We start from the raw sequence: 15,703 nt of genomic DNA, 5'->3' as shown, positions 1-15,703 counted from the left end.
CGAAAAGCACTAGAAAAATGGAAAAACTAGTCATATAATCACTTTCATTCACAAGATGATATAGGCATTTGATGATTAACGATAAAATGTGTACAGACGGAAACTTACTTATACTGCCTCTTTGAACTTTAACTTCTCCTCATCCAAAAATTTGACTTTTAATAACTTGAACAAGCAGATATAAACAGGACCATGGACCAGCCCTCAGACGGAGTATCGACTCGCCGACGAACTAAATTTGATCTTTAAAAGCCGTAATTTCAGATATAGGAACTTCTCGCGATGTCGAGTACAAGAACACTCGGCAACAACGATTTGAACAAAACTCGACGACCTCGAAACTTCAATACCCAGCTCCGAACAGATCTCACAAACGAACTCCAAAATGGACTCAAATCAACAAAACTCCAGCAGTAAAAATGAGGCTTAAGAACTGAAATGGCTTTCCAATTAATAGAACTTCAGCAACTATGGAAACTGAAAATCGAACTTCCAATTGATGAAATATTCAGTAGTACACGGTCAGAAATCGAGCAAATGTTACAACCAAAACTCGAGAAAGCAATCGGACTCAAACGGCAACAAGAACCGCACTGTGAACGACACCTCGAACTCGATCGAACTCCATGTTTTGAGACGAAGCTTCTCGCTCTCTCATCGTTGCTCTCTGTTCGTCTGGGTGTGCGTGTGTGTGGTCGTTTGGAGGTGAGCAGTGGCGCTAGGTTACGTGGGTGGTCTTAGTTTGTGCTTTTGCAATGAAGGAGATCTAGGGCAGGGGTCCGTTTGGTGTTCTGTGGAAGAAGATGAACGGCGGGAGGGTCTCCTTATGTGCTGAAAAATGGCTGCTGTTTGTGTTCTTTTTTTTGTGAGTTCAGAGAAAGAACGGGGTCTTGTGTAGATGAAGGAGAGAAAGTCAGATGGGGTCTCCTTCGTTTGTTGCTGCTCAAGGAAGATGAAATACGGGGGGGGTGGGGTCTGTATTTTTTTGTGTATTGCGGCGTAGCTTCTTTGCCAGATTTTTAGGCGTTTTTTGGTGTAGGTCTATATTTTAGGTGCAGGTACTATTATATATGGGTAGCGATTAGGTTAGGGATATGGGCTAGAGAATTGGGCCAAAGACTAAAAAAAATGGACTACAAGATTTATAAAAACGGGATAAACCAACCTAAAACTAATTCCTCCTTCTAAAATTATGTACAATTATAATATAAAAATATAAAACTAATTTTAATTAATTGAACTAAACTATAAAACATAAAACTATTTTTTTGTGTTTTCAAGATTATATAAAGATAAAAATAAGGTACTATTTTTTTTGTATTTTTTTCAAATTTATGAAAAATACATAAACAAAAATATTTTTTGTAATTTTTATTTTTCTTGTAATAAAATAAAGTACAAGAGTCAAAATGAGTTGAAATAGATATATTAGACCTAAACTAAATATCTACATGCTAAAGTGTGAAAAATCTTGGGGAGGGTCAAAAATCACATGTCTACAGCTGCCCCTCTTTGACTGGAAACGAGAAGAGTTTTCAGATAAAGAACGACTAGACAAGTTTTTGACCCGACCCTTATTTAGGGAGGCCAAAACCGAGAAAGGGAAATGTGACCGAGCCCTGTTTCTGAGCTGCCTACATATCCTTGGCTATAAAGAAATCAGGCCACGTGTAGTTCAGAGGTGAATGAGGTGATGGAGTACCGAGGTGGAGAACCGATCGAGGTGCCATTCCGCTGAGGTTCCGGTCCGCGGTCCCGTTATTACATCAAAATCAAAAATAAAAAGGACTAACTAAGCCTATCAGTTACGAGTTACAAGATTCCTATCTATGAGTCTTCTGAAGGTTGATCTTGAGTCTTGGTTGGTTCTTCATACGGACCCTGATCTGAATCTTGATGCTTGTTAGCTGCAGGTGTTGGTTCAATCTTCTTCAGCTTTTCAAACCAAGATGGGACATGCAGAGCTTGTGAACTCAGCCCTGTCTTGAGCAGCTCACATCTTTTATTAACTTCTGCATTTGGATTCACTTCTTTTTCTTTTCTTCTTTTTCTTTATTCTGGATTGAGACTCATTCTTTTAGTCATCTCGAACCTTGTGTCTCGAGGTAAAACCTGCTCAGACACCAAAAACAAACAAATGAACGAAATTTTCGTGAGTTATTTGTAACAAAAATCTAAACTATTTTCTTTTTTCTTTTTTTTTTTCTTTTTTTTGAAAGTGATAAAATAAGGATTGTGTCTATCTAGAAGGGAAAAAGTTAGGGAATGGAGCCCTATATTTAAAATGTCAACTCAGGGATTGGAGCCTTAATGTTGGCAAAAAGGCGACTAGGAAACGGAAGCCCTATGTCTAAAAACTCAACTCAGGGATTGGAGCCCTAATGTTGATAAAAAGGCGACTAGGGAATGAAAGCCCTATGTCTAAAAACTCAACTCAAGGATTGGAGCCCTAATGTTGGTAAAAAAAAAGGCGGCTAGGGAATGGAGGCCCTATGTCTAAAAATCTCAACTAGGGATTGGAGCCCTATGTTGGAAAAATGAGACTACAAAATTGTGTACTTGTGCTAAAATAAACCACGAAGGATTTTTTTTTTCTTTTTTTTTTTTAGATGAAAAAACAACATTTTTTTTTCTTATTGAGAAAATCATTCTTTTAAACAAATTTCTCAAACGTTTTTTTTTTTAAAAGGCATGAACAAATGACCCTTTTTCTTTTCGAGACATCCTTTTTTTTTCAAATTATCCTAGGAGAAATTTCGTCAAACTAGATCTTCTATCTTAGGAGAAAGATTCATCAGACTAAGATTTTGATCCTAGGAGAAAGTCCATCATACTAGGTCTTTTTTTTCTTTGGTTATCTTAGGAGAAAAATTCATCAGACTAAGATTTCGATCCTAGGAGAAAGTTCATCAGACTAGGTCACTTTTTGGTATCTTAGGAGAAAGATTCATCAGACTAGGTCTTCTATCTTAGGAGAAAAATTCATCAGACCAAGATTTTGATCCTAGGAGAAAATTCATCAGACTAGGTCTTTTTTTTTGGTATCTTAGGAGAAATATTCATCAGACTAAGATTTCGATCCTAGGAGAAAGTTCATCAGAATAGGTCACTTTTTGGTATTCTAGGAGAAAGTTCATCAGACTAGGTCTTCTATCTTAGGAGAAAGATTCATCAGACTAAAACGTTTATCCTAGGAGAAGGTTCATCAGACTAGGTATTCTATCTTAGGAGAAAAATTCATCAGACTAAGATTTTGATCCTAGGAGAAAGTTCATCAGACTAGGTCTTTTTTTTCTTTGGTTATCTTAGGAGAAAAATTCATCAGACTAAGATTTCGGTCCTAGGAGAAAGTTCATCAGACTGGGTCACTTTTTGATATCTTAGGAGAAAGATTCATCAGACTAAGATTTTGATCCTAGGAGAAAGTTCATCAGACTAGGTCCTTTTTTTTGTTACCTTAGGAGAAAAATTCATCAGACTAAGATTTCTATCCTAGGAGAAAATTCGTCAGATTAGGTTTTCTATCTTAGGAGAAAGATTCGTCAGACTAAGATTTATATTGGGAGGAAAATCCATCAGACTGGGACTTTTTATCCTAGGAGGAAAAATGTGAAGATCAATGGCAAGATTTTATGCACAATAGCAAGACAAATAAAGACAAAGATTTGAGAAACTTCCCTTTGTCGGCTCTTCTCTTCTTTTCTTTTTCTTCTCTCCTTTTTTTGTCTTTTTTTTCTTCTTTTTTCTTGAACCACTTTCCTTGCACTGCTTTGTTCCTGCTGCAAACAAAGAAAAATTTGTCAGTTTTGAAAATGGTGGTCGGTTTGTGGTCTTGAATCTTGGGCAGCTTGGCTTCTGCTCAATTAGCTTGAGACGGTTTCAAGAGACTTTTGCTCGGCATCAACCATGATTGTTTCACACCCATTACCATTTGTATTTGTGGCTCAATCAACCTTGTCCTGATTGGAGATCTTTGCTCAGGTGATTTCTGATATCTTCAATGACTTTCTGCTTTTTGAGCAATTTGTCTGTCAGAGAGAATCACAAGTTATCTTTCTTGTGCCAAGTAGGCTGACAAGAGTCTTTTTTGGGGGAAGCCCTTGCATGAATCCTCAAGACATGTTGAAAGTAACAACTGAGTGTGTCGGCCAAATTTTCTTTATGCGACTCAAAAGCTGATAGTAGATTTTGAAATCTTTTCTTGATTGTTTCGACAAGGACTGACTCAGAGTGAAGGACACAATAATGCAAAGAAACAAGTATTAACAAGAAGTTCCCCCTGTTGGAAGGACAGAAAGAGGAGGTTTTTTTTTTTCAATAACTAGCCTTAATGGTCATGACATGCATTTTGGACTCAACGGCCTGATCTATCAAACTAATCCAATCTTCCATTTTGTCATTCTTATGACCTTTGAATTCGGGCTTGTTCGTGCCAATCCTTCACATCATCTTCACGAATCACTTTCGACTAGTGGTGCCCCGAGGGGTCTTCACCAGCAAGTCTCTCTCATTTGTTTATCTCTGCTTACCGTCATCTTACAGTGCCCGTAAGGGTTTTCACTAATAAGACTCTCTCATTTTTCTTTTTCTTTTTCTTTCCCTCTTGTATGAGCAACTCGACGGTGTTCTACGTGTGGCAACCGTTGCTCATTGCATGCATCTCTTGGCATTCTTGAAGGCACATCAGGAGGTCTTTATTTGGAAGGTTTTGGATAGGGTTGGAAAGAAAGGTCGGCATGAAGGCTCAAAGTAAACTCAAAATGAGGGGTTGTAGACTTACAACTCTTGTAATCGACTCTTCCAAAATTGAAATAAAATCTTTGCCCCAGTTTCTGATACTAGGGATTTTTGGATTTTTCTATTTTTTCTTTTTCTGTTTCTTATACATTCTTATTTGGTTTGACCGAACCGTGAGGCTGTCCTTTTTTTTTAAGGAATCAGGTCGAACGTAGTTCAAACAATCTGACCTAACTATTTTTTTCATCTTCTTTCTGTTTCTTTTTTTTCTTTTTTTTCCTTTTTCTTTTTTTTTTATCTTTTTTTTATTTGGCCCAGCTTCTATTTTTGATGGCATGGACCTTTGACAATTCTTTTGTTCTTCTTTTTTTTTCACTTGAAAATTGCCCCAGTTTGTACTCTTGGGACATGAACTTTTTTTCTTTTTCCTTTTTTTTCATTTTTTTGACTCTTGACTCTAAACTTGATTCCAAAAGAGGGTGGTCAAAGAAAATAACACAGGCTCAAATGGGTGACAAAAGGGTATAACGTGTTTGGGTAGTAGAAAAAGGGCCTCCCAGCCTCGAGAACGCCAATTATAGTATCTTTTCGCGATCACAGCATTGAAGAACATGTCTGTCTTCTTGGTGTGTCGTGGTCAAAAGACACTTTCCATCCCCTAATGTCAAACTTTCTAACAGACTTCAATTGATTAAACATCCTCAAGCCCGATCTTCACAATGAATTGAAGGTGAATTTTACTCGACCTTGATTCCAAAGTATTTCAACTCTTTATTCATCCTCCAAAATATTTTTTTCTCAATTGTCCAATTCAAGCTTAAATCAATTTTCTAAGATCTAGCCAAAAATTTCGCATGCATGTCATGTCACTAGAACTAGCGTGAAAAGAACTATGAACAAAATGGATACAAAGTGACTGTTTTTTTTTTTTTTTTGAATAAAGGAAGGCAGGGTCCTATAACACAAAAAGAATAAGAAAAGATGACAAAAATAAGCTACCATGGCTTAAAGAGGAGTGACTTTCCAGTTACTAAGCGACATCTTAGCCAAACATTTACACATCAGCACTGCTACGACATTCAACCTTTTTATTCTTTCTGATTCAACACTCAAATTTTGACTTTTATTCTCAATATCGGTTGTCGGATTTCAGGACTGGCGATATGGGAAATTTCAAAGCAACTAATTTACTAAAGGACTTAGAAGAATTCTCATGTCTCCCCATCATCAAATCATTCCCGAGCATGCCATATCCTATTGCTCAAATCTCGTAAAGTTAACCCCACATTTGCCTCCATTTTTATTTTCACTGCCAACTTGGCTACTAGCCTTTTCGTGACTTTGGGTCAACAACAGTGGTACTTGTTCCATTGGTTGAGAAGATGCTTTTATTTCCGAGGGTTCTTGGATTGTTTTTGTGACTCGCCATTGCAAACCGACAAACCGACCACCTTTGACTAGCTTTTATTTCAAAACAACAAACATGTCAGAATAAACACCCTTTGTTTTTCTTTCTTTTTTGTTTCTTTCCTTTCTCTTTTTTTTTTGTTTTTTGTGTTTTTTTTCTTTTTTTTTAACCATTCGATCGAACCTGATGTGGGTTGCCTACGTATCATGTGAGAACATGAATCATATCTTGCGTAGTTCGGGAAGATCAGGAATAAAGTAAATAAACTAACTCTTTTTTTTATTTCTGAAAGAAAGACTAATAAAGAAGAAAGAAAATATTTATGGATTTTGATTTTATTTTTATTTTTATTTTTTCAAAAATTTTTACAAAGAAAGACTTCTAAAGAATTTTTGTTTTCTTTTTTTTGAATTTCTACTTTTTTTTGGAATTTCGAAGAAAAACAAATCTAAAGAAGAAAGAAAATATTTTTTGATTTTTGGACTTTTATTTGAATTTATGAAAGAAATGCTTCTAAAGAGAAAAGAAATTATTTTTGAATCTTGATTTTTTTTTTGGATTTTTAGAAGAAAATAAAAGAAAATATTTTTGTATTTTTTAAAAATTGGGTTCTAAAAGAAAGACTTTCTAAAGAAGCAAATAATGAAAAATATTTTTTGGATTTTTTGAAAATGGTGGGCCGGAACCGATGAGGTTTGCCTACGTATCTCACATCCGGTGAGAATCAGACCCGCGTAGTTCGCCCGTTTTTACGGAACAGGGAAAAACATGACTTATTTTGAAATGACTTTTCTTTTTTTCTTCTTTTTTTCTTTTTGAATTTTGGGAGAGTTTCAGAATTTTCTAAATACCTACCTCTCACTTTTTTTTCTTAATTTTCTTTTTTCTCTTTTTTTCATTTTCTTTCCCTATTCTAGAAGTCAGTCAACATGCAAGCCTGAACAGACAGATACGCAAGTAGCAGGTAAGATGCATCAGGATGGTCTTTTAATTTGGGTACACCTGTCCTAGATGGACCCAACCCCTGTGTTGAGTCCCCAAAGTCAAATGCACATGATGCAAACAAGCGTTCCTACTAGGGATCCGGCATGAGGCTTTGTTATACTAGGTTTAAAACCTGGGTTCATTGTTCTAGACCTGGCTTACCCTAGCGGACAACTCGAGCCGAGAGGGGGGGGGGCAGCCTACCGGGAATACAGAAGCTTCATCGGCTTTGCAACTTGTTCGAACCTCGTTCTAAAATGGGATAAGACTCTAGACAGAAGAGAAGTTACACGAAGTGCACCCTTCTCCATGATTTAGAAGACTCAGAGAGAGGAAGGGTTTCGTAGCAGTTTATATACAATTCACAAAATATCAAAGTAGTAAAAGCATTTAGCACATTAGGCTTAAACATGTAGGAAAATCAGATAATAAATAAAGCCAATCATAACAGCTATTCTAAGCTCGAATTCTTGAACCCTGAACCGAAGTTCTGGGTTTGGATCCCCAGCAGAGTCGCCAGAGCTGTCACACCTCCTTTTTTCACTCTACCCGAAGGTGGTACAAGGGAGTTTTTCCAATTTAAGTGACATTATTCGAAATGGAATTATTTTATTTATTTTATTCAGAGCCGCCACTTGGAATATTTTATTTTTCTGGTGTCCCAAGTCACTGGTTTATTTTAAATCCCAAATCGAGGAAGATGTCGACTTTCCTTTTGAAGTCTGCGAACCAGAAATTCTAAATAAGGAATTCTGTTAACCCGAGAGAATGTGTTAGGCACCCCCGGATTCCGTGGTTCTAACACGGTGGCATAAACTATCATAATTGGCTTATTATCTGATTTTAATACATGTTTTAGCCTATGGTACAATTTTAACTTTATAACCGCTTTTATTCATTTTAAAGAATATTTAACGTCGTCTAAAATATATCTTTGGACAGCGTCACATGAAATGCACCCGCAATCCGAGACACATTTTATTCAACGTTATTAGGATTTGGATTTGGGTCACATGAAATGCACACCCGAGTTAGGAAAGTAATATTATTAAAATAACACGCCTAAAGCAACTACGCGTTTTTAACTTTGCGAGGGCCATGGAAAATTCGCTAAATGGCGCGCCTCGAGTTCTAAGAATTTTAAGAGATATAATTAAGTGAGGGCCACGCATTTAAAGTTTTCTTCGGCACAGCGCACCTCGATTCTAAGTTTTAAAGGGATTGTACTCAACTAAAGCAAAGCCTTATGGAAATTATTGTGGAAGGAATGGAGTAAATTATTTATGAAAAGATACACTAGCTTATAGCCTTATTAATATTTTGGGTCAGCTTCTATCTAAACCCATATATACTTAAAATGGTCAATTCTTATAAAAATTCATACGGCCCAACTAGTCATGTAATCACTTTCATTCACAAGATGATATAGGGTCTAAATCGAAAAGCACTAGAAAAATGGAAAAACTAGTCATATAATCACTTTCATTCACAAGATGATATAGGCATTTGATGATTAACGATAAAATGTGTACAGACGGAAACTTACTTATACTGCCTCTTTGAACTTTAACTTCTCCTCATCCAAAAATTTGACTTTTAATAACTTGAACAAGCAGATATAAACAGGACCATGGACCAGCCCTCAGACGGAGTATCGACTCGCCGACGAACTAAATTTGATCTTTAAAAGCCGTAATTTCAGATATAGGAACTTCTCGCGATGTCGAGTACAAGAACACTCGGCAACAACGATTTGAACAAAACTCGACGACCTCGAAACTTCAATACCCAGCTTCGAACAGATCTCACAAACGAACTCCAAAATGGACTCAAATCAACAAAACTCCAGCAGTAAAAATGAGGCTTAAGAACTGAAATGGCTTTCCAATTAATAGAACTTCAGCAACTGGAAACTGAAAATCGAACTTCCAATTGATGAAATATTCAGTAGTACACGGTCAGAAATCGAGCAAATGTTACAACCAAAACTCGAGAAAGCAATCGGACTCAAACGGGAACAAGAACCGCACTGTGAACGACACCTCGAACTCGATCGAACTCCATGTTTTGAGGCGAAGTTTCTCGCTCTCTCATCGCTGCTCTCTGTTCGTCTGGGTGTGCGTGTGTGGTCGTTTGGAGGAGAGCAGTGGCGCTAGGTTACGTGGGTGGTCTTAGTTTGTGCTTTTGCAATGAAGGAGATCCAGGGCAGGGGTCCGTTTGGTGTTCTGTGAAAGAAGATGAACGACCGGAGGGTCTCCTTATGTGCTGAAAAATGGCTGCTGTGTGTGTTCTTTTTTTTGTGAGTTCAGAGAAAGAAAGGGGTCTTGTGTAGATGAAGGAGAGAAAGTCAGATGGGGTCTCCTTCGTTTGTTGCTGCTCAAGGAAGATGAAATACGGGGGGGGTGGGGTCTGTATTTTTTTGTGTATTGCGGCGCAGCTTCTTTGCAGATTATTAGGCGTTTTTTGGTGTAGGTCTATATTTTAGGTGTAGGTACTATTATATAGAGGTAGGGATTAGGTTAGGGATATGGGCTAAAGAATTGGGTCAAAGACTAAAAAAATGGACTACAAGATTTATAAAAACGGGATAAACCAACCTAAAACTAATTCCTCCTTCTACAATTATGTACAATTATATTAATATAAAACTAATTTTAATTAATTGAACTAAATTATAAAACATAAAACTATTTTTTTGTGTTTTCAAGATTATATAAAGATAAAAATAAGGTACTATTTTTTTTGTATTTTTTTCAAATTTATGAAAAATACATAAACAAAAATATTTTTTGTAATTTTCATTTTTCTTGTAATAAAATAAAGTACAAGAGTCAAAATGAGTTGAAATAGATATATTAGACCTAAGCTAAATATCTACATGCTAAAGTGTGAAAAATCTTGGAGAGGGTCAAAAATCACATGTCTATAGATCCAGGTCGTTGATCATATCAACGGCCATAATTCCCCCTTTCCTTTTTTAATTTCCAAACCTCCCCCCCCCCCAACCTAATTCATTTCGTCTGAGACGCCGCCTTTGAACCCCTTCGTCTCTCAAACTCTCTCAAACCTTCCTGGAACCCTAATCGTCTCCCACCGTCTTCAACCATGAAACTCACCGGAAACCATGGCTTCTCAGGTCATGGGAGTCCTATACTCACTTCCTATTACTCTTATGTGCTCGATACCTGAAGATTCGAGGCCAGACCTCGAAGGTCTTCACTCATATCTTTGCCGACTCAAGGTTCAACGGCCATCTCCGGCCTTGCTCCGGCGTATCCTGGTCTTCTGAGCCTGATTCTGATCTTCTCCGACTCAGATCGCACCTTTTCAAAGTCTTTCTCATTTTAGGGTTCTTCTGAAACCCTAACTATTCGAGGTTTTCTCCGATTTTTCTTAGATTTGTTGTGTATCCATGCTCTATTTGAAGTTTTCAAACGGTTTCCCCAACTTTCTTTCAAAAATTACTTTCAAAATCGCTTCTTTTTCGATTTAGGGTTTTCTGAAATGCTTAAAATGTTTCTCCAACTTTTCTTTTCCTTTTCTTTGTGTGTATTTATCTCTACTGTGCTCATATGTTTCCATACTACCACACATGTTCTTCTGTGCTTTCTATATTTCATTTTCCTATTGTGTTCCTATACCATGCTCTCACATATTTATCTCACTGTGTTTTCCTATATGTTCTTTTGTTATACTTTCCGGTGTTCTTGTGTTCTTCTACTGTATTTTTACCAAGTTCTTAAGTCTCTTTGTTTGCCTTCTACTGAACCTTGTTTGAGTTCTTCTAAAAAAGGACCTCCTTAAACATGTTTCTTCTACTGTATTCTTAAGTGTTTTACTATTTTTCTCTTCTGAACTTTGGTTAAGTTCCTTCTAAAAAGTATGTTCTTCTACTATATCTTCTACTGTGTTCTTAAATGTTTACTGTTTTCTCTTCTACTGAACCCTGTTTAAGTCCCTTCTGAAAGGATTTTTTCTCAAGCATGTTTCTTCTACTATCATGCTGCTCTCTTGTTATGCTTCGAATAAATTTCTCCACTCTGTTTGCTTTGAACCTTATACTGTGTTTGCATGTGTTCTCGTGAGTTTCTGGAAGGAACCCCTGAGCCTGTTTCGACTACTTGCTTCCTCATCTCTGTATTTGGTTCGAGGTGGAAAACCTAGAATTTGGGAGGTTCTGTCGAGGTTTGATCCTGTGATTGAACTAAGATTTTATTTTTAGAACCCTTGACTCTTTCAGACTAAGCTCTGAGTTTCTGAACTAAGTTTGAAATTCTTTGTTTGCATACAATTCTGAACTTTTTAATTTCTTCTACACTAGACTTTGCTACTGATTGGCATGATAAGTTTCTTTCATGTTTAACGTGTCTGTATGCTTTTATATATGATGAATCTTTCTTCAAAAAGATTTTCCAACTTGTGATTGATTCAGAATTCCTTTTAATAGGTCTAATTGATTGTTACTGATTTTCCTTAAGTTAATTCCACCTTTCTGACTTGGTTCATTCATACCAAATCTTTGGACTTCTGATTTCTTGGCTGTTAATTGATTCTCTTTCCTTGAATTGTACAACCATGTACTGTCAAGACCTTGTCCTTAAATAAACCTCTATGTATTTGCCCCTAATTTACTAATTTGAAAAGGGTTTGATTAATTTCTTTCCTTGATTGGTTTTACCCGTTTGAATCTGAATCCCTTAATTAAGGGGAAATCTTGTGTAATTGATTGACAATCAGTTTTCAAACTATTTTCTTACCTTATTTCTGCCTGCTTTCTACACTATAAATACATGACCTTCTTTAAGACAACACACATGATTAACACACTTCAGACTTCACACTTACAATCTCACAATTCTCTTCTAAACTCATAGTATTCCTACTGCCTGTTTGCACTTTGGCTTTACAAGACTACTGCTTTCTTCTTACTTATTTCTTTGAGACTGGTATGTTCTAGTTTTAGCTTCAGCATCATCCCAATGTGTTTACCTACAGCCTTTACATCCATGTCTACTTTACTATCTATCTGGAGTTAAATGTTTAACTAGTATGTTACTTTCCTTTTACCTATTTCTGCTGTGAATCCCTCCACCCCTGTTTCCCTCTATGTGCTTTGAGTTGAAGTTCAGGACATGGCAATATGCAAGTTATTGTTCATGTTTGGACTTGATCCCTTAAGGGTCCTAACTCCCAAAATAATGTGTTTTAACAGGCTTGTGGGGTGTGCCAGCATTTCCCATTGCTAGGTATGCCCACTAGCCTGTCCTTGCCCCTTTGCCACTTCCCCTTTCCCCTTTTTAGAATTCCCTCTCTGCACTTACACTCACTCTCAGCTTCTAAGTTCTGCTCCCCCCTCCTCCTGTGAGCCTTGCCTTGGGACCTTGAGTTCCCTCTGAACTTGGACACTTGAGGGCTGGCCCTTCCACACTGCACTATGTCCTAATTTAGTTATGCATTTGGGTGTGAGCACTGCCCGGAGTCCACATGAGGCTCTTAGGGAACTCTGACACATCCAAATGAGAGAAAGGCTTTGAACATTGATCTCCTGGAGTTGGTTCATCTCATGTCTCAGACAAGGAGCCTGAATTAGGCTCCCCTTGGTTGTACTTTTAATTTCTGATGTATTTTTCCTTTCTTACATTTATTCTGGGGCTGTAATAACTATCGGTGATGGCTAGTGGAACAAGGGAGGGGTAACCATGCATGCATATGGATAGATAACTTGCCTATATGAATCTCTCATCCCTGCATTTCGTTTAGTTACCATGCTTATAAGATCTCTGCATTTTCGTTTAGTTACCATTTCTATAAGATTTTTGCATTTTCGTTTAGTTACCATGCCTATAAGAACTTCTGCATTTTTGTATAGTTACCATGCCTGTAAGATTTCTGCATTTCACGTAGTTACCATGCCTATAAGGAACTCTGCACTCTCATATGATACTACGTCTGTAATCACTAAAAAATCTGAATCTTGCATGTGCATTTAGAAAACATGTCCATAGGTCATTTGGAATCTTGCATATGCATCTGTCACTAGAAAAAGGTGTTTATAGGCCTTAAATAATAATCGCATTTAGATACCATGTTATAGGATTTCTGCATCTTCACTATGTCTACACAAGTGGCTAAAACTAACAGCGCGTAGAAAGCATGCCTATAGGAATTAATGATCAAGTCTAGAACGTTTCTTTCGCCTATAAGTAACAACAATGCCTATCAATTGCAGAATTCGTACTTCTTCTGTTAAAACTGGCAACCTCTTCCTAAATCAATCTGTAATCGATTCATACTCTTATTTCTGAAATCTGTAAATATCATGCCTGTAGGTTTTCGTCTATCACTTAGGCAAGCCTTAGGATGAAAGTTAAACTGCACCAGTCTTTATTAATTACAACCAGCGGGCAGGTCTACTTCCGACTCTTTATCTGTAAATATGTGATAAATTAGCATGCTTTAGATTTTAAGTTAATTAGACCCTAATCAGTACGTGCAAGACATGCTAAACTATATGTTTTCCCTGATCTAAGGAGGCATGTTTCACCCTTATTTGTTTATGTGCTTTCCCCCCATACTTGTCATATGTGTTTTTATTGTCGCCTTAGAATCTTGTCCTTTTAAAACTATAAAACCCCATACCTCTTCCATTTAGGATTAGTGGTCCCAAATGCCTCCGGGACTGATAGGATTAGGACGGGTAATAGCATGCAATAAGTAAAACGAGACCATTCCGCGTTCAATGCCTTAACGGGGTGGGAAAGGGTAGATATGGATATGATGACCACACGATAACACCACGTCTATAAGTGGTTACCGGGTGTTGTGTGGGGTGATCCATATTATTTATAAACCTAGGATCCCCTTCCCTTTACTTGTTTATTTTATTCAGAATTTCAAAACTGCTTTTTCTCAAATTTCAGCTTTTTCTTTAATTTCCTTTAACTTCAATTACTTGCAGCAATTATGTAAAAAACCCCTCATATTTGAAACTCTTACTTGACTACTTGTTATTTGCACTTAATGTCACAATTATAATATGGTCGGGAACCACACTAGTGGATCTCGAGGGGTGCCTAACACCTTCCCCTCGGGATAATTTCAAGCCCTTACCCAATCTCTGGTTTTCTAAATCAAAATTCTTCTTAGTGTCCTAATGCACTTATCATTAGGTGGCGACTCTCCAAAAACCCAATTCCCAAAAGGGAACGAGTTTTCCTCCCAAATGTCATAAACCCGATTTCGCGAGAAAAAGGGGGCGCGACAGCATGGCGACTCTGCTGGGGATTTTCCTTAGCCTTTACCATTTCATGCTATTTGTGGCTTTATGCTCCTTTGTATGTCTTATTTAATGCCTTTAAGTATTTATTTCTTCTTCTACTGCGAAACTGACTTGGCTCTTTGTTTCTTTCCTTTATTTCTCTTAATGCTTTCCTTTAATACTGTTGTAAATTATGAGAAACTGTTGTAATTATTACTTTATGAATGTGCAAATAAGTGACAACTTGTTTGATTATTGTAACTGCATATTCAACATCATATTCCACTCGTGCCAAACAAAATACCATAGTAACGCTTATAATGAGTGGTTGTGCTCTTCCGATATTATCACCCCCTAAATTCGGCAAAGGCATATTTGCGGTAAAACCAATCGATCAACGGTGTAGTCGACGGTTCCGTGCCTTTCCCTCTTGAGTTGTCCGCTCAAGGGTACCAGTCTAATACCCCATAGAAAACCTTACTCTGTTTAACTGTGCATGCATCATGGTCAAACCTAGCCGAGTCAGTTATGTTGTCCGCATAATGACTCTTTAAGATAGCCTTGTCCAAAGTCCACTGGGTTTCCTTGAAACCCAAACAGACATTACCACGTTTTGTCCACTTATTTGGAGAACTAAATGCTTTTATGCCAATTATTGGTATTTAATAAACGAGTCTGGTGGGGGTAAGGGCCTAACACTTTTGTCTTGCAGAAAATGAGGCACGAAGTCCCTAGATTGGGCCTGGTCACCGACATCCACCCGAAATTACTAAACTGGTGGGAAGATCTTCATTCCAGTGATCGGACTCTTGTCCGAAAATACTTAGGAAATCTACTTTCTCTTCTGGAAATCCAACCCAACAACAAGATCATAGAAGCTGCTACTCTCTTCTGGGATGGAGATAGGTCTGTGTTCCGCTTCGGGGACATTGAAATGGCACCTTTTCTAGAAGAAATAGGAGGATTGGCTGGTATACCATGGGAAACTCTGGGTCTGTTAATGCCAGGGAATCGCAAGGGTAGAGGTTTTCTCAAAATGATGGGTCTAAAGAAGAATCCGGACTTAACATGTTTGAAGGATTCGTACATTCCCTTTTGATTATTTGTACGAGAGGTACGGTCACAGCAAATCTTACCGTACTTATCCTGATGAGTTCGCCCTCACATCATTGGGGCATATCCACCGAAGGGTCTTTGTCTTTATGTTCTGCTTCTTCGGGATGATAGTATTTCCAACGAAGAAGACTAGGATCCATACCAGGCTAGCCGTGGTCACCAAAACTTTAATGGAGGGAATTGGCGGGTAGCTATTTAGC

This window comes from Nicotiana attenuata, chromosome 9, assembly GCF_001879085.1.
Source record: "Nicotiana attenuata strain UT chromosome 9, NIATTr2, whole genome shotgun sequence".
NCBI classification, from domain to species: domain Eukaryota; kingdom Viridiplantae; phylum Streptophyta; class Magnoliopsida; order Solanales; family Solanaceae; genus Nicotiana; species Nicotiana attenuata.
This window is presented reverse-complemented; position numbering follows the sequence as displayed.